This window comes from Bos indicus x Bos taurus, chromosome 11 (assembly GCF_003369695.1).
Source record: "Bos indicus x Bos taurus breed Angus x Brahman F1 hybrid chromosome 11, Bos_hybrid_MaternalHap_v2.0, whole genome shotgun sequence".
NCBI classification, from domain to species: Eukaryota; Metazoa; Chordata; class Mammalia; order Artiodactyla; family Bovidae; genus Bos; species Bos indicus x Bos taurus.
This window is the reverse complement of record NC_040086.1, coordinates 96,288,243-96,307,390: the sequence shown is the minus strand read 5'-3', so window position 1 is coordinate 96,307,390 and position 19,148 is coordinate 96,288,243. Positions and strand designations below refer to the sequence as shown.

Here is a 19,148-nt window from a genome sequence, read left to right as displayed (position 1 = left end):
GTCTCATGGAAGACAGGATGGGGGCGATACTCCCTGGAGAGAAGCCATTACTGCGAGGACCACAGGGATGCTCCTGCGGGTACAGCGTGACCCGGCTCCTGTCATCTCCTTAGTGTGTCCCAGTGTGTGACAGCGTCCAAAGCTGCACGTGCCTTCTCCACTGCCGAGTCCCCCAAGGGAACAGGAGCATGTGGAGGAGCCGCGGTCCCAAGCCTGGCAGAACCACACCAGGGCCTTGTACAGCTGCCTGCCCGGCCCGGGCTCAGCCTCTGGCTCGTGCAGCCCAGGCCCCCGACTTCCTTCCTTCTCGGGCTCCAGCTCAGAGGTCACATTCTGCATGACCACGAGGCAGTCCCAGAAGGAAATGTGTGTTCAGGAAGCCCAGAGAGCCCATGGGGCGTGGGAAGGAACCCCTGAGCATAACTGCAGGAAAGCCTCCTGGTTTGAGGACAGGTAGAGGGGCAGGGATCCCGGCTGAGTACTCACTGTTGTTGGGGCTCTGGTCCAGGCAGCTTCTGTGCAGAGTCTCACTGAATCCTCCCAATCACCTGATGCAAGGGGTACTACTTCCCCCTCAGTTTACAGATGAGAAAATGAGGCTTGGTGAACTTCCATAAACTAACTCAAAGTCACTCCGTGGTCAGAGCAGAGGTGGGGCTCTGTGCCCTCTGGCTCTGCCCCCTCAGCATCCAGTAAGCAGAGCACCCACACACAGCCCAGGGAAGGACGGTCCACCTTCCGGGTCAAAACCAGGGCACCTCTGGGCCCTGCCTTGGGGACAGCTGACAAGCCATGGGCAGGCCTCTCTGACACAAAGAACCACCCAGGCCACTGAAAACAGTGCCACAGAGAAAGGGCATCCCTGAATGCTGCAGACATCTATTTCTTCTTTATTGACTATGCCAAAGCCTTTGACTGTGTGGATCACAATAAACTGTGGAAAATTCTGAAGGAGATGGGAATACGAGACCACCTGACCTGCCTCTTGAGAAACCTATATGCAGGTCAAGAAGCAACAGTTAGAACTGGAGATGGAACAACAGACTGGTTCCAAGTAGGAAAAGGAGTATGTCAAGGCTGTATATTGTCACCCTGCTTATTTAACTCCTATGCAGAGTACATCATGAGAAAAGCTGGGCTGGAAGAAGCACAAACTGGAATCAGATTGCCGGGAGAAATATCAATAACCTCAGATATGCAGATGACACCACCCTTATGGCAGAAAGTGAAGAGGAACTAAAAAGCCTCTTGATGAAAGTTAAAGAGGAGAGTGCAAAAGTTGGCTTAAAGCTCAACATTCAGAAAACTAAGATCATGGCATCTGGTCCCATCACTTTATGGCAGATAGATGGGGAAACAGTGTCAGACTTTATTTTTCTGGGCTCCAAAATCACTGCAGATGGTGACTGCAGCCATGAAATTAAAAGACGCTTACTCCTTGGAAGGAAAGTTATGACCAACCTAGATAGCATATTCAAAAGCAGAGACATTACTTTGCCAACAAAGGTCCGTCTAGTCAAGGCTATGGTTTTTCCAGTAGTCATGTATGGATGTGAGAGTTGGACTGTGAAGAAAGCTGAGCAATGAAGAATTGATGATTTTGAACTGTGGTGTTGGAGAAGACTTTTGAGAGTCCCTTGGACTGCAAGGAGGTCCAACCAGTCCATCCTAAAGGAGACCAGTCCTGGGTGTTCATTGGAAAGAGTGATGCTGAAGCTGAAACTCCAATACTTTGGCCACCTCATGCAAAGAGTTGACTCACTGGAAAAGACCCTGATGCTGGGAGGGATTGGGGGCAGGAGGAGAAGGGGACGACAGAGGATGAGATGGCTGGATGGCATCACCGACTCAACGGACATGAGTTTGGGTGAACTCCAGGAGTTGGTGATGGACAGGGAGGCCTGGCGTGCTGGGATTCATGGGGTCGCAGAGTCGGGCATGACTGAGCATCTGAACTGAATTGAACTGAATGCTGTGGAGAGGACGCCCTGAGAAAGGGCATCCCTGAACGCTGCAGAGAAGACAGCGCTCGGAAACAGTCTGGAAGCCCATGGGTTTGGAGAGCTTTGCTGTGATGACAGGAGAAGAGAAGGAAACAGACTAACTAGAACGCTTTAAAAGGTCCTGTGCGCTCACACAGGGCCCAGTGTTCTAACGCTGCTCTTTAACCTGCATGACACAGGAACGCCTGAGTTCACCCACATGAGGGGAGGGTGGAGGACACAGGCACACAGGGACCAGGGAGCACTCCAGCCAGCAGGCAGGCCTCAGGAAGAGAACACACGGGGGTTCACTTGCTCAGAGAAGAGATGCAGCGGCTTGTGCAAGAGACTGCACTAGTCACAGATGAACCCACTCTCCAGTCTGTTCACTGCGTTCTAGACGCTGCGAGGGTCCCAGCAACACCGCACATTCACTGGGTGCGTTCTAGGTGCCGGGACTGGCCCCAAGTATCTTATTCTCGTTAGTGTAAGTCACCTCATTTAACACAACAGCCCTACGTGAGTTACTGCAATAATCGGTTACTAGCTGATTTTATAGATGAGGAAATTGAGGAACAAAAGGATTGTGGCTAAATAAATTATGGTATGTCTATGTGATGGACATACATAGGACACATACTATATAACTGAAGCTAATATAATGCTGCATGTCAGTTATACCTCAATACAAATAAATTTAAAGCAATAACATTAAAAAATATCCATAATGTCAACTGTGCAGAACCAATGCAGAACCGAAGGACACATATTCAGTTCTTAGAAAAGACAAAGTACGTATATGTAGAGAATTATGTCCATAATATATTAAGCGGGGGAGCAGGGATCTTCGTACTAGAAAGCATATGAGACAATCCATATAAGGGGGATATGGACATACCAGTTACTCCTGGAATGAGTATTAAATTCCATTAACTTGGTGCTGCCTATCAAAAGCCTTAAAGCTATATATGTCCCGTGACCAAGGAACGTCACTTCTGGGCAGAGAGTTGAAGCAGAACATCAGCTTTGTGCACAAGAGTGGATCGTCACTTGTTCCTTCACACTGAGCTTCTGGGCGCCGGACGTGGACGAGGTGCAGAGGACAGAGGGCTGGACGAGGTGGACTTGGGCCCTGACCCCACAGGGGACGTTCCCGATGGGGCACGATGCATAACAAACAGGTAGACAAACAAATATGTCAGATGATTTTAGGAGTCTTAAGAGTCTTACATAAAGCAGAGTAATGGGGACAGGTGACCAGGGAGGGCCTCTCTGAGGAGGGGCCTCAGTGCCGACGCCTGTGATGGGAAGATGCTGTCCGGAGACCTGGAGGCAGAGCTGTGTGCAGCAAGGGGAAGATGAGGCTGACGGGTGGGCCACAGGGGCAAGGGGAGGGCTCTGGGGCCAAAGCCTGGTAGGAAGCGGAGTCTCAACAGTGTAGAGGCAAACAAGGGGAGCAAGTGACACACTTCCGATGATCAGAGGATGTCCTTACAACGCAGGACTCTGCAGCATTTCAAACGACGCTGAGGACACATCGCCTGACAAGGGAAGCTGAAGGGAAAGAGTAAGTTACACAGTGGTTTCTAAAGTACAATCTTGGGATTGAATAAAAAAAAATGATGCAAATGAACTTATTTACAAAACAGACTCACAGGTCTCCAAATCAAACCAGTGAAAGGGGAAAAGTGGGGAAAGGGATAAATTAGGAGACTGGGATTAACATACACAAACTGCTATATATAAAACAGACTGCTGGGGTCCTTTAATGGACCGGAACCCGGCGGTCCGGAGTTGACGATAAGAAAGTGAAAGAGAGAGAGAGAGAGAAAGAAAGACAGACACGGGGACCCAAGCTCTGATGGAGCAAGGGTGCTTTATTAGCAGAAATGCAGGCTTATTTATCTTTAGTAAGATGATTACAGGATGAAATTTTATCAATAGTCACAATATGGATAGTCTGATACATACAAGGTCGCTGATGCAGAAAAGAGTCACTGAAGGGGATTCATACATGTGTCATCCTATGACCTCAGTCCTGGGAACAGCGTGCTGTATCACTCGTTTCCGGAATAGGAACTGATTAGGAACAGAGAATCCTTGAGAAATGACAACATATTGGATTCCTTAAAGTCAAACATCCCCTGACAACGGACAACTAACAAGGACCTACTATAGCACAGGGAACTCTGCTCAATGTTCTGCAATAACCTATGTGGGAAAAGAACCTGAAAAAGAATGGATATACACACATACATGTATATACATGGGCTTCCCTGGTGGCTCAGACAATAAAGTAAGAGACATGGGTTCGATCATCGGGCAGGGAAGATACCCTGGATAAGGAATGGCTACCCACTCTACTATTTCTGCCTGGAGAATTCCATGGACAGAGGAGCCTAGCGGACTATAATCCATGGGATCAGAAAGAGTCGGACACAACTGAGCAACTAACACTTTTTCATATATATATATATATATATATATATATATATATAAATGATTCACTTTCTGTACATCTGAAACTAACACAACACAGTAAATCCACTATACTCCAATAAATTTTTTAAAAATACAATCTTATATTTTGTTTTTAAAAGTTAGCTATACAGGAAAGGATCTAAACAAATCAAAGCAACGTATTAAACTACTGTTTGGTTCTGCACAGTTGACATTATGGGTATTCTTTAATGTTATTGCTTTACATTTATTTTTATTGAGGTGTAACTAACATACAGCATTGTATTAGTTTCAGTTATACAGCATATGATTCAACATTCTATACACTGTGAAGTGATCACAGTAAGTCTAGTTAACATCTGTCATGATACATACTTACAGAATTGTGTGTGTGTGATGAGGTCTTCTAAGACCTACCCTCACTGAGCAAGTTTCAAATATGTGACACAGTCACAAGTAAATATAACTACAGTTGCCATGCTGTTCATGACATCTCATCACTTATTTATTTTATAACTAGAAGTTTGTACCTTTTAACTCTTTATGGTTTTCATAATAAGAAAAACAAAAAATTTTAATATTAAGAAAAGAAAAACAACAATTTAAAAGACTTCATTCGATGGAATGAGAAATAACGATCTGCTGGATTTAAACCTAAGAAACACTTTGTAAATCAGCTCCCCAACTAAGCTGACTGGAGAGGGGCTGGCAGTAAATCCTTAAAACTGTCAGAGGTCCTTCAATGTCAGGATCAAGTACTCTTGCCCAAGGAGAAGCTATTGAAAGACTGCTAACCATGGGTTTCATCAACCCGTTCACACCCTGGTGTTTTAAGAGAGCCCACCCACAATTCAAAGATGTGCTTGGCAGACAGAAAGCAGTCAAAGGGCCAGGAAATTCTGCAGACATTCCAAAGGAAATATCTGGCAGACGCTAGGAATAAGAGTCGCGTTCAAAGGGCTCTTGAAGTGTTAGATCATTCACTGCTGAAACACACACACTTGGCCCAGGTCAGACAGTGGCCAACCAGGGAGCCCCACACCCTTACTCAGACCAGTGTGGGCACAACATCCTTCTGGATCTCTAATAGGAGGTGTGACCAAAATGCTTTCTGAAAATGATAAAGTGAAATGAGCCTTTTGACTTATCTGGTGACGAGCCCAGGAAGTCTTCAGTTTTGGTTCTGATCTGATTTGCATTATCTTATTGTTTTGAATCCTGAATGGAGACTCAAGCCTGCCAGGAATCTTCAGCTAAAAGTTCGGGTATTTCTTAGCCAGAGAAATGAATGTGTGGCTCCGTCCCGAGCCTGCCACGGCTCCCTCCGCCTCCAGGCTGGTCCCTCCACTGACACCCCAGCTCTCCCTCCTCAAATTCACCTTCCCAGAATGCACCTGGCGACCTCCAGGCTTTGTCCCCATGGTTCCCTTTCATCACTCAGGGCCTGGCTGACAGAGCCCACTGCCACGTCTCCCTGCTCCCACCAGCCAGGATTATGCTCTCTTCTTCCAGGATTTTCCCTTCTCATAGCTTCTTGCATCAAACCTTCTCTAATATTAAAGAAACTGTATGACAGAGGAAAGTACTTGAGTTTTTGGAGGCAAAAGGTGGCAACAACCCAAATATCCATCAACTGATGAACAGATAAACAAAATGTGATCTATCCATACCATGGAATATTACTTGGCCATAAAAACAGAATGAAGTTCAACACTGCTGAACCTTGGTAACATTATGACAAGCGAAAGGATACTGTACATTTATGTGAAACCTCCAGAAAAGGCAAATCCACAGACAGAAAGTAGTTTCATGGTTGCCAGGGCCTGGAGGCATGGGGAGATGGGGAGTGACTGCTAATGGGTTTGAGATTTCTTTCTAGGGTGATGAAAATATTCTGAAACTGAAGATTACACAACTCTGTGAATATACAAAAAACTACTGGACTATACACTATTAAAGGGGAGGGTTTTCTGGTAGGTTAATTATATTTCAATAAAGCTGTATTTTGGAAAAAAGCCTTAGACCTGGCATGTAGCAGATACTCCAAAAATGTTAGTTCTTTACGATTACTTCTGCTCCTTAAAATAAGGATCCTACTGTACTCCCTGGGTGTTTTTCAGAGTACCCAGCCCAAGGCCCTGCTGGTGGAACACAATCAGATATTGACCAGATGTCTGAGTGAACAAGTAAAAAACATACAGTCTGAAAAATGCACATGGAGTGAAGGGAGCACATCAGAGCTGCACGGAACGGCCCTCTCTTTGTTCCACCTCTGACCAGCTGCCATGGTTACTGCAGGCACAGAGAGGGCTGGTTCCTGAGGTTGGGCGGGTAGAAAAAAGCAAAGGGCCCTAGAGACACCCCTGGAAAATAGGAGCCCTGTTTCTGCCTCTGCCGCCCCCAGACGGCCAGGCCAGGACACAGCCCTGGACCTCCTCCACGGGCCCCGTGGACAGCATTATCAGTGGCACAGAGGTTTCCTCGTGGCTGGTGGGCACCCACGTGGAGGGTGCGCCCCTCTCAGCCACGAACATTCAGTCTGTGACGGAGCTGTTGCTGACACACCAGGGGCCAAGGCATGAACTACACAACAACAGCATGCAGACACGTGACAATCACTGTAGAATAAAAGACTAATTAGAGCTCTGCCTCACATAAAAATCAAATTCTGGGTGAATTAAAGATTAAATGTGAATAGCAAAACTTTAGAACTTTTCAAAAAAAGATGTAAGCTATCTTTATAATTTTAATAGAGAGAATTATTAAAGAAACAAACACATGTATAAGAAAATCTATAAAAGAGAAGATGGATAAATCTTCAGCTCAGTTGCTAAGTATGTCCAACTCTTTGCGACCCCATGGACTGCAGCATGCCAGGCTTCCCTGTCCATCACCAACTCCTGGAGCTTACTCAAACTCATGTCAATCAAGTCGGTGATGCCATCCTACCATCTTATTCTCTGTCATACCCTTCTCCTCCTGCCTTCAATCTTTCCCAGCATCAGGGTCTTTTCCAATGAGTCAGTTCTTCACATCAGGTGGCCAAAGTATTGGAGTTTCAGCTTCAGCATCAGTCCTTCCAATGAATATTCAGGACTGATTTCCTACAGGATTGACTGGTTTGATCTCCTTGCAAGGAGACTCTAAGGAACTCTAAGTGTCTTTTCCAACACCTCAGTTCAAAAGCATCAATTCTTTGGTGCTCAGCTTTCTTTATAGTCCAACTCTCACATCCATACATGACTACTGGAAAAACCATAGCTTTGACTAGATGGACCTTTGTTGGCAAAGTAATGTCTCTGCTTCCTAATATGCTGTCTAGGTTGGTCATAGCTTTTCTTCCAAGGATAAGCATCTTTTAATTTCATGGCTGCAGTCACCATCTGCAGTGATTCTGGAGCCCAAGAAAATAAAGTCTGTCACTGTTTCCATTGTTTCCCCATCTGTTTGCCATGAAGTGATGGGACTGAATGACATGATCTTAATTTTCTGAATGTTGAGCTTTAAGCCAACTTTTTCACGCTCCTCTTTCAATTTCATCAAGAGCCTCTTTAGTTCATCACTTTCTGCCTTATGGGTGGTATCATCTGCATATCTGAGGTGATTGATATTTCTCCTGGAAATCTTGATTCCAGCTTGTGCTTCAACCAGTCCAGCATGTCACATGATGTACTCTGCATATAAATTAAATAAGCAGGGTGACAATATACAGCCTTGACGTACTCCTTTTCCTATCTGGAACCAGTCTGTTGCTCCATGTCCAGTTCTAACTGTTGCTTCTTGACCTGCATACAGATTACTCATGAGGCAGGTAAGGTGGTCTGGTATTCCCAGCTCTTGAAGAATTTCCCACAGTTTGTTGTGATCTACACAGTCAAAGGCTTTGACATAGCATTAAAGCAGAAGTAGATCTTTTTCTGGAACTCTCTTGCTTTTCCTATGATTCAGTAGATGTTGGCAATTTGATCCCTGGTTCCTCTGCATTTTCCAAATCCAGCTTGAACACCTGGAAGTTCACAATTCACATACTGTTGAAGCCTGGCTTGGAGAATTTTGAGCATTACTTTGCTAGCATGTAAGATGTTTGGTAGTTTGAGCATTCTTTGGCATTGCCTTTGTTTGGGATTGGAATGAAAACTGACCTTTTCCAGTCCTGTGGCTACTGCTGAGTTTTCCAAATTTGCTGGCATATTGAGTGAAGCACTTTAACTGCATCATCTTTTAGGATTTGAAATAGCTCAACTGGAATTCCATCACTTCTACTAGCTTTGTTTGTAGTGATGCTTCTTCCTAAGGCCCACTTGACTTAACATTCCAGGATGTCTAGGTCTAGCTCAGTGATCACATCATCGTGGTTATCTGGGTCGTGAAGATCTTTTTTTGTATAGCTCTCCTGTGTGTGCTTGCCACCTCTTCTTAATATCTTCTGCTTCTGTTAGGTCCATACCATTTCTCTTCTTTTTTGTGCCCATCTTCGCATGAAATGTTCCCTTGGTATCTCTAACTTTCTTGAAGAGATCTCTAGGCTTTCCCATTCTATTGTTTTCCTCTATTTTTTTGCACTGATTGATCACTGAGAAAGGCTTTCTTATCTCTCTTTGATATTCTTTGAAACTCTACATTCAATTAATCTTTCCTTTCCTCCTTTGCCTTTAGCTTCTCTTCTTTTCTCGGCTAATTGTAAGGCCTCCTCAGACAACCATTCTGCCTTTTTGCATTTCTTTTTCTTGGGGATGGTCTTGATCACTGCCTCCTGTACAATGTCATGAACCTCCATCCATAGTTCTTTAGGCACCCTGTCTATCAGATCTAATCCCTTGAATCTATTTGTCACTTCCACTGTATAATCGTAAGGGATTTGATTTGGGGTCATACCTGAATGGTCTAGTGGTTTTCCCTACTTTCGTCAATTTAAATCTGAATTTTGCAATAAGGAGTTCATGATCTGAGCCACAGTCAGCTCCTGGTCTTGTTTTGGCTGACTGTATAGAGTTTCTCCATCTTTGGCTGCGAAGAATATAATCAATCTGATTTCAGTACTGATCATCTGGTGACGTCCATGTGTAGAGTCTTTTCTTATGTTGTTGGAAGAGCGTGTTTGCTATGACCAGTGCGTCCTCTTGGCAAAACTATCAGCTTCTGTCATGCTTCATTTTGTACGCCAAGGCCAACTTTGCCTGTTACTCCAGGTATCTCTTGACTTCCTACTTTTGAATTCTAGTCCCTTATGATGAAAAGGACATCTCTTTTGGGTGTTAGTTCTAGTAGGTCTTGTAGGTCTTCATAGAACCATTCAACTTCAGCTTTTTCAGCATTACTGGTTACGGCATAGACTTGGATTATTGTGATAGTGAATGGTTTGCCTTGGAAATGAACAGAGATCATTCTGTCATTTTTGAGATCACACCCAAGTACTGCATTTTGGACTCTTTCGTTGACTATGATGGCTACTCCATTCCTTTTAAGGGATTCTTGCCCACAGTAGTAGATATAATGGTCATCTGAGTTAAATTCGCCCATTTCCATCCATTTTAGTTCACTGATTCCTAAAATGTCTATGTTTACTCTTGCCACCTCCTGTTTGACCACTTCCAACTTACTTGATTCATGGACCTAACATTCCAGGTTCCTATGCAATACTGTTCTTTACTGCATTGGACTTTACTTCCATCACCAGCCACGTCTACAACTGGGCATTGTTTTTGCTTTGGCTCTGTCTCTTAATTCTTTCTGGAGTTATTTCTCCATTCTTCTCCAGTAGGGTATTGGGCACCCATTGACCTGGGGAGTTCATCTTTCAGTGTCGTATCTCTTTGCCTTTTCATACTATTCATGGGTTTCTCAAGGCAAGAATACTGAAGAGGTTTACCATTCCCTTCTCCAGTGGACCACATTCTGTCAGACCTCTCCAACATGACCTGTCCATCTTGGGTGGCCCTACATGGCATGGCTCATAGTTTCATTGAAACTTATTATCCTAAAACTAAAAGCTTTGATACAACAGAGGCCACTCAAAACAGTGAAAAGACAAGTCTCATACTGTGAGCAATGCAGAACTGACAATATCTAAAATAAATAAAGAACTTCTACAAATCAATAAGAAAAAAAGAAAGAGAAAAGAAAAATAATATACAACATGTAAAAGCCACATAAGAAAATGTTCGACCACTCTGACAGTGGTTTAGTCACTGAGTCATGTCTGATTCTTTGAGACTCCATGGACTGTAGCCTACCAGGCTCCTCTGTCCATGGGATTTCCTAGGCAAGAATACTGGAGTGGGTTGCCATTTTCTTCTCCAGAGGATCTTCCTGACCCAGGCATCAAACCCAGTCTCCTGCACTGCAGGTAGATTCTTTACCAACTGAGCCACCAGGGAAGTGGCTAAGAACAAATTTAAAATGACAATTTTATACCATTCATGGTAAATCACTGACTAAATCATAATAACTATCTGACCAAAATGAGTGGGGCACAAGCTGGCACAGCTCCTTTGGAAAACACACTTACTAACTTTGGTAAGGAGGAAACGACCTAGCAATTCTGCTCCTAAATTGTTCCCTAGAGAAGAAATTCTTAGCATAAAGACATAAGGATTATTATTTGTAATACAGTTTATAGTAGTAAATTATTGGCAGCAATGCAAATCCTCATCAAGAGAAGGGTGAATAAGTACATCACAGTATATTCATGCAACAAAAATCCACACAGCTTTGAAAACATGTGAACTGGAGTTACATGCACCCACAAGGAGAAATCTCAAAAACAATGCTAAGCAAAAGAGCAAGTTGGAAATATGTACAGTAGGATAAGCTTTCCACATGATGATAGCATCGATATGAAAGCAGAAACAAATACACAGGAACGATAAACCCCGAACTCAGTGGTTACTCTGGTTTAGGAAGGACACGCGGGCCTAAAGGGTACACAGGCACCAATGATGTTTTGTTTCTTTTATTAAAAAAGAAAAAAACCACATAAACTTGGTGAAACATTAAGACCTGGAAAAGCTGCATGGTGATTACATGGATATTTGCTCCTTTATTCTCTATACTTTTGTACATATATGAAATGCTTTGTAACACAATTTTTAATCTAAGAAAATCAGACAAGAGACTTCAAAAGCAAAAAACTTGGGCCTTTAAATACTTGCAAATGTGCATAAGGAGGAGGGTTGCCAGAAAAAACATTGGACACCCACTTAAATGTGAATTTCAGGTAAACAATGAATCATTTTTTTCACATTTTTACATTTAACTGGGTATCCTGTATTCTTATTTGCTAAATCTGGTGATCCAAACAAGAGGCCTCTACTGAGGCTTTGTTTAGTGAAAAACTGGGAGGAAACTGAATCTGAGCAGTGAGAGGGGGCTGCCTGAGCAGAGCGCTCAGCCTACACACACACCACACACGGGGGAGTGAGAACCCGTGAGACACACACGCTGATACAGAAAGATCTAAATGACACATGCATCCTCCAGCAGAGACAAAGCGAGAGCTCACTGCGTGATATAAGTCATACTGAGAGGACAAGCCATGAAGCTGTATTTCTGACAGTTATTTACATGTGCAAATGAAGGAGAAAAGGACGAAAAAGCAAACTGAGGACAGCGACTAACAGAAACAAGGAGTGTGGTCAAAAGGTGCTTGAGCTTTGGCTGTGCTGTTTGATATTTTTAAATAAGAAGCTTTTGTATTCCTTATTTAATTAAAAATAAATACGATTTCTTGCAGAAGGGAAACACAACCCAAGCAGGCTATCTCCGAACTGTTAATAAAAGGCGTGGGATTACACGGAAGAAAAGGTAGCATTTTTGCTCTTCGGTTTATATAATTCTACATGATTTTGATTTTCTGAAATGAGCTTTTATAGTTTTTAAAATGTCACGAAGACATTTTTAATTAAAAAAAGGCAGGGTTCACCGATTCTCTATCACAGAATCAGGAGGGTTAGAACTTCATTATGGAGGATGTGTCTGCTGACAGAGAAGGGAGGAGGAGAGAAGAAAAGAGAAGCTACTGCTGAAGGCTAGTTCAGCTCCTCAAGACCACCCTCTCTGTCCCTGCTAACCATGGGACAACATTCCAAAGTCCCTTTCTGGCTGGACTCTGTGCTAACAACCTAGACCTCATACAACCAAATACCTTCTCTCCTGAGCCAAGGAAGCAGGAGAACACAGCAGCTTAAAACATGGGCTATGCCATCAGCAGACAAATGGATAAGAAAGCTGTGGTACATATACACGATGGAATATTACTCAGCTATTAAAAAGAATAAGTTTGAATCAGTTCTAATGAGGTGGGTGAAACTGGAGCCTATTATACTTGGAAGGAAAGTTATGACCAACCTAGACAGCATATTAAAAAGCAGAGACATTACGTTGCCAAGAAAGGTCCATCTAGTCAAGGCTATGGTTTTTCCAGTAGTCGTGTATGGATTTAAGAGTTGGACTATAAAGAAAGCTGAGTGCCGAAGAATTGATGCTTTTGAGCTGTGGTGTTGGAGAAGACTCTTGAGAGTCCCTTGGACTGCAAGGAGATCCAACCAGTCCATTCTAAAGGAAATCAGTCCTGGGTGTTCATTGGAAGGACTGATGTTGAAGCCGAAACTCCAATACTTTGGCCACCTGATGCGAAGAGTGGACTCATTTGAAAACACCCTGATGCTGGGAAAGACAGAGGGCAGAAGGAGAAGGGAACGACAGAGGACGAGATGGTTGGATGGCATCCCCAACTCAATGGACACGGGTTTGGGTAGACTCCAGCAGTTGGTAATGGACAGAGAGGCCTGGTGTGCTGCGGTTCATGGGGTTCCAAACAGTCGGACACGACTGAGAGACTGAACTGAACTGAACTGATACAGAGTGAAATAAGTCAGAAGGAAAAACACCGATACAGTATATTAACACACATATATGGAATTTAGAAAGATGGTAACGATGACCCTATATGTAAGACAGCAAAAGAGACACAAGATATAAAGAACAGGCTTTTGGACTCTGTGGGAGAAGGCGAGGGTGGGATGATTTGAGAGAACAGCATTGATACATATGTGAAACAGATCACCAGTCTAAGTTCAATGCATGAAACAGGGCACCCAAAGCTGGGACACTGGGACAACCCTGAGGGATGGGATGAGGAGGGAGGTGGGAGGGGGGTTCAGGATGGGGGACACATGTACACCCATGGCTGATTCATGTCAATGTATGGCAAAAACCATTACAATATTGTAAAGTAGCCTCCAATTAAAATAAGTGAATTAATTAAAAAAAAAACATGGACTATGGTACAGGACAGATATGAATTCAAACTTTGGCTTTGTCACTTAGTAGCTGTGTGACCTTGGCTGAGTTCCTTGACCTCTCTGAGTCTCAGCTTCTGCCTCTGTAAATGGAGACAACAGGTTCTATCTCAAGCAGTTGCAGTAATAATTTAAAGTGTCAGTAACGTGCTTTGCCCAGCACCTAGTCTGGTGGTGCAGACGGTAAGGAATCTGCTTATAATGAGGGAGACCCAGGTGTGAACCCTGGGTCAGGAAGAAGCCCTGGAGAAGAGAATGGCTACCCACTCCAGTATTCTTGCCTGGAAAATTCCAGAGACAGAGGAGCCTAGCAGGCTACAGTTCATGGGGTCATAAAGAGTCAGACATGACTGACTAACACTTTCACTTCACTTAGCACAGAGAAAACACTTCCTCAGTGGTAAATACTGGTGTTCAAATTGTATGATATGCTCTGGGTTTTTCCCGTGCTGCCCTGGGGTATGTAGCCTGACCTGGCTTTAAGCAGAGACTTCTCCGTACAGGTACAGTCATCACTAGGCTGCAATTCATCCCTTAGGGCCACAAGCCTTTTCTTTCCGTAAATATTTACTAAGCACTTACAATGTGCAAGGCATTGCACCACACGCTTCAGTATTTACAAGTATGAGTAAGACGGGGAACCTCCCTTGGAGGAAAGCCTGGAGATACTCTGGATCAGCAGGAGGGCACAATGCTGAGAGGCAGGAGAACCCCCAGGTTTGATTCTGGCTCATCCACACCTGTTGTGTGATCTTAAGAAGAGCCCTTGAGCTCTCTGAGATTGTTTTCTTATTTGTAAAGTGCGATTATAATAGTATCTTCATGGGGTCATTCTGTGAGGTAAACACTATCTATGGAAGCACCTACCACCGGGGCAGACCTAGCATGGACATTCAGGATGCAGGGACGGGTTAGTGAGAGGAGAACCCAAGGCAGCTTTAGGTGGGGGTCTCGTAAAGCATCGACAGTGGGAATGGAGCAGAGGAAGCGGGGAAGGCACGGCCCCAGAAAAGACAGGAGCAGGAACGGCAGGGACCTGGGTCATAAGAGGCCTGCATGGGAGGAACAGGAATGGCTGGACGGTGAGAGCAGACAGAGGGTTGGGGTGTCAGGGAAAGTGCAGGAGTCAGGACTCAGCCCTGTGCAAGAGGGACGGTCTCTGGGGAGCTCAGAGCAGGAGCTGGAATTCTAAGAGTGATGCTTAGAGGAGAACACCTGGCACTGAGAAGGGAGGGACTAGAGTCCCCCTGGAAGAGCCCATCCAGAACAAGAATGCTGAGGACCTGCGCGGGGAGGCAAAGACAGGAAAGGATGATGCAAAGGATGAGGCAGAAGGAGAATCCAAGAAACTGCCAGATGGGGTACGGGAGGGGTGGGGGAGGGCAGAGGAGCCCTAGGAGGAACCTGGCCTCCACCTGGGAGGAAGTTCAGGCCAGGGGAGACTGTGGGTTGGGGGCCTGGGTAGGGAGTGGAGAGGACACAGAAGACAGTGGAGTTTGGGAATATTCAGGTTGAGTGTCAGCCAGCCGCGATGGGTGGGCTTGTATGCCAGGCAGGAAACGTGGGCCTGGCTAAGGAGAGAGGCTGGCGCAGGTGACTGGTGGGGAAGGGAGTGGCTGGGCCCCAGGCTGGAGGAGGGCTCACAGGGAAGGAGGCTGGGTCACGTGTACAGCATGGCAGAGACCCCAAGCGAAGGGGAAATCGGGAAAACACAAGGGAGAAGAGAGGTGAGGTTACATCTAAGGGATGAGAGTGCTTCAAGAAAGAAGGGCTACAGAATACTTGATGAGCCAAGAAAACACTGCGGTAGCATAACAACAACATGCAGTGCAATAACAAGCATGTTATCCAAGAGCATATATGATAGCATCCCATTATCGCTAACACACACATGGAGGCTGAAAAAAACTAAAGGGTGCATCTCAAAATGTTAACAGCATATTTCTTTTGAGTTGTAGAATTATGAGCCATTTTTTCCCTTGTACTTTTCTTCCAAGTTGGCTACAATGAGCATGCGTTAGTTCTATATTCAGAAAATGAATATATTAAGGAAGGAAGAAATTGGTCAACAGCATCCAGAGTTGAGATGAGGTCAAGAAGAATAAGAATTAGGAAAGAGCTACTGAGTGGCCCCTCTGCCCAGGCTCCACACAGACCACCGGAGCCAGCTGCAGAGGTGCTGTGGAGGCCAACCAGACCGCAAAGGCCTGGCTTGTGGGCTTCTGACTGGCTTTAACAAAGGGGCCCTGCAAGCGCTCCTACAATGCAAGAAGGACAGGAAGAGCGAAAGTGATGGGATTTAAGAGGAGACAAGCTGAACTCATGAGTCACGCTCAATGACAGGAGGCAGGAAAGCAAAGGAGATGAACTGGCGCTCGGGACGAAGCCACCCTTCTTATTTACTCTATTACTCAGCCCCCAAACCACACTACCAGCTGTAATTACATTTCAATTCACGTTTAACACAAATATAACTTAGCTGGAGGTTGGCATCCAATATCCCAGACATAGAAACGCCAACCAGAAAGGAGCCAGCGACTACAACTCAATGAAGGCTTGCTGCATGCCTCCTGGAGCACGGACACACCCGAGCAGCGTGCTGGAGGGAGGGCGGGTGAAAGGCACCTCGTATGGCCTCCAGGGGCCCTGGCTGCAGGGAGAGGCACGCTCACTGCCCCGTGCCTAGAGTGGTACGAGCTGCAATGGAGGGAAATAAAGGCACTATCACAACACAGAGCCGAACATAACCCACAGGGAGAGGAACGGAGTGTGTGCACAAAGGCAAAAATGGCAGCAACAGGTCTGGAGAACTGCATGGAGTTCCCCTGACAGGAGGAGGGCTAGAAAGGTAGGGAGGGGGCACATCTAAAAACGTCCTGGACTCCAGGGAGGTCCACCCATTGCATAGACACCTACTGAGTGTTAGCTGTGAGCATCCAGTAGTAAATAAATCAATGAACTTGCCTTTGAATCTAAAAATGGAGGGTTGGAGGACAATTCTAAGCAGGTGAGTAATCTGATCTTTAGAAAATTTCCACTGGTGAGAATGCAGGAAAGACAGGTTAGAATGGAGTTAGGGAGAGATGCTGGGAGCCCATTCAACAGGACTGAAAAAGGAGGGGAGAATAGAATTACTGGAAGTTTGCTAACTTCTCCCCTCTCATTTGCTCCTCTTCACAAACATCATGGAATCTGCAATCACATAATTCCTATCACATAAAACTCATAAACTTATCAGCCCCAAACATAATCCAAAGGGTCATGAAATAGCCAAGAAAGAAGGTGGGAAAGTAGAAACAATAAAAGAATTCAGTGAGGTTGTTGAACATATGATAAATGTATTTTTAAAAGATTCGTTTTCCACTACACAAACTGAGAAGCTTCCCATCTTTTTTCAAAGTTTTAAGATAGTTCGCAGAATGGGGGGATTACCTTTTGTTGAGAATTTTATAGAATGCTACCTTAAAAAGCATATTGAAAAGCAGAGACATTACTTTGCCAACAAAGGTCCGTCTAGTCAAGGCTACGGTTTTTCCTGTGGTCATGTATGGATGTGAGAGTTGGACTGTGAAGAAGGCTGAGTGCCGAAGAATTGATGCTTTTGAACTGTGGTGTTGGAGAAGACTCTTGAGAGTCCCTTGGACTGCAAGGAGATCCAACCAGTCCATTCTGAAGGAGATCAGCCCTGGGATTTCTTTGGAAGGAATGATGCTAAAGCTGAAACTCCAGTACTTTGGCCACCTCATGCGAAGAGTTGACTCATTGGAAAAGACTCTGATGCTGGGAGGGACTGGGGGCAGGAGGAGAAGGGGACGACAGAGGATGAGATGGCTGGATGGCATCACTGACTCATGGATGTGAGTTTGAGTGAACTCTGGGAGTTGGTGATGGACAGGGAGGCCTGGCGTGCTGTGATTCATGGGGTCACAAAGAGTCAGACACGACTGAGCGACTGAACTGAACTGAACCTTAAAAAGAGTTGGGTCAAGTGCTTTTGTTGGAAATAATTCTCTAATGACTTTTCCAATTTTTTCCTTCGATATGGGTTTGACATCCAATTCCTTCTTTTTAAATAGCAGTAGAAATGATTTAACTCATCAAGAATTTCAATCTTAGCTGTATAGGGCTACACGTAAGAGCTATGCAACATATTCTTTTATAATTTTCAAATCTCCTTACACTTTTACTTTACTCTTTGCCATCTAAATTCTGCTTACAATTATTTTATTTTCTTTTACTATTATATTTGCCAAGTTTATTATGCTTGAGAATTGATTCTCAATTAACAACTCTCCTCTCTTCTTTCTTACTTCTAATTTCTGATTATATCTGTATTATTTCCTTCCATGTGTTCATCTAGGTATAGCTGGGACAATATAAAGTAGTCTACATACATGTAATCAGAGTCTCAGAGAAAAGGAGAGATGAAAAACTTAATTTTAATAACTATCAGAAACTTTTCAACTGCAGTAACAGCAGAATCTACATTCCTTTTAGGAGAAAAGAAACATTTACCAAGATGGATCATCGTTTAGGCTTGGGGTCAGGTAAGCCAATCCAGACTGTAGATTGTGTACAGACTGTGAGTTACAAATAGTTTTTATGTTTTTTAAAGGGTTAAAAAAATCAGTATGCAATTGATACCATATGTGGCCTACAAAACTCAAAATATTTACTATGTGAACATTTACAGAAAATGTTTGTTGACTTGTGTGCATGCATGGTCAGTCGTGTCTGACTCTTTGCAATACCATGGACTGTAGCCTGCCAGGTTTTTCTGTCCATGGGATTCTCCAGGAAAGAATATTGGAATGGGTTGCCATTTCCTCCTCCAGGGAATCTTCCTCACCCAGGGATCAAACCTGCATCTCTTGCTGATTTATGCTAGGCCATAAAACTGAGTTATTCTCTGATGACATGGAATTAAATAAGATGTTAATAAATAACATTAAGTAGACAGTAAGTTCCCTACATGTGAACAAGTTTAGTTCCGAGAGTACATTTGTTAAGTCCAACTAAGTTAGCCTAGGTATTCACCTAACAAAATCAGCTATATAGCACTGTACTGTAATAGGTTTACAATGCTTTTCACACAAATAATACACCAAATACAAACAATGAAAAAATGTTCCAAAGCTTACTGAAAAATACCTTGGAAGGTACAGTAGTACAGTATAAGAGCTGGCATTCAGGGACTGGCATCAAGTGAAGAGGCAAGAAGAGTCACTGGCTGGAGGAGGGAGAGGAGGTCGGAGACGGCAGAACTGAAGGATCGTCAGTAACAGAATAGTGTCCAGCGATACACCTGTACACTAAATCAACTGATTTTTGACAGAAGTGCCAAAGCAATTCAGTGAAGAAAGGACAATCATTTTTAAAGAAAGAGCACTAGGACAATTTGACAGCT

At 44.2% G+C, this 19,148-nt stretch overlaps 1 protein-coding gene across 3 annotated transcripts in view; it reads right to left on the bottom strand.

Annotated features, from left to right (window-relative positions):
* MVB12B (multivesicular body subunit 12B) overlaps positions 1-19,148 on the bottom strand; it is a 193,435-nt gene that overhangs the window by 136,559 nt on the left and 37,728 nt on the right. The gene's annotated exons all lie outside the window — the stretch shown is intronic.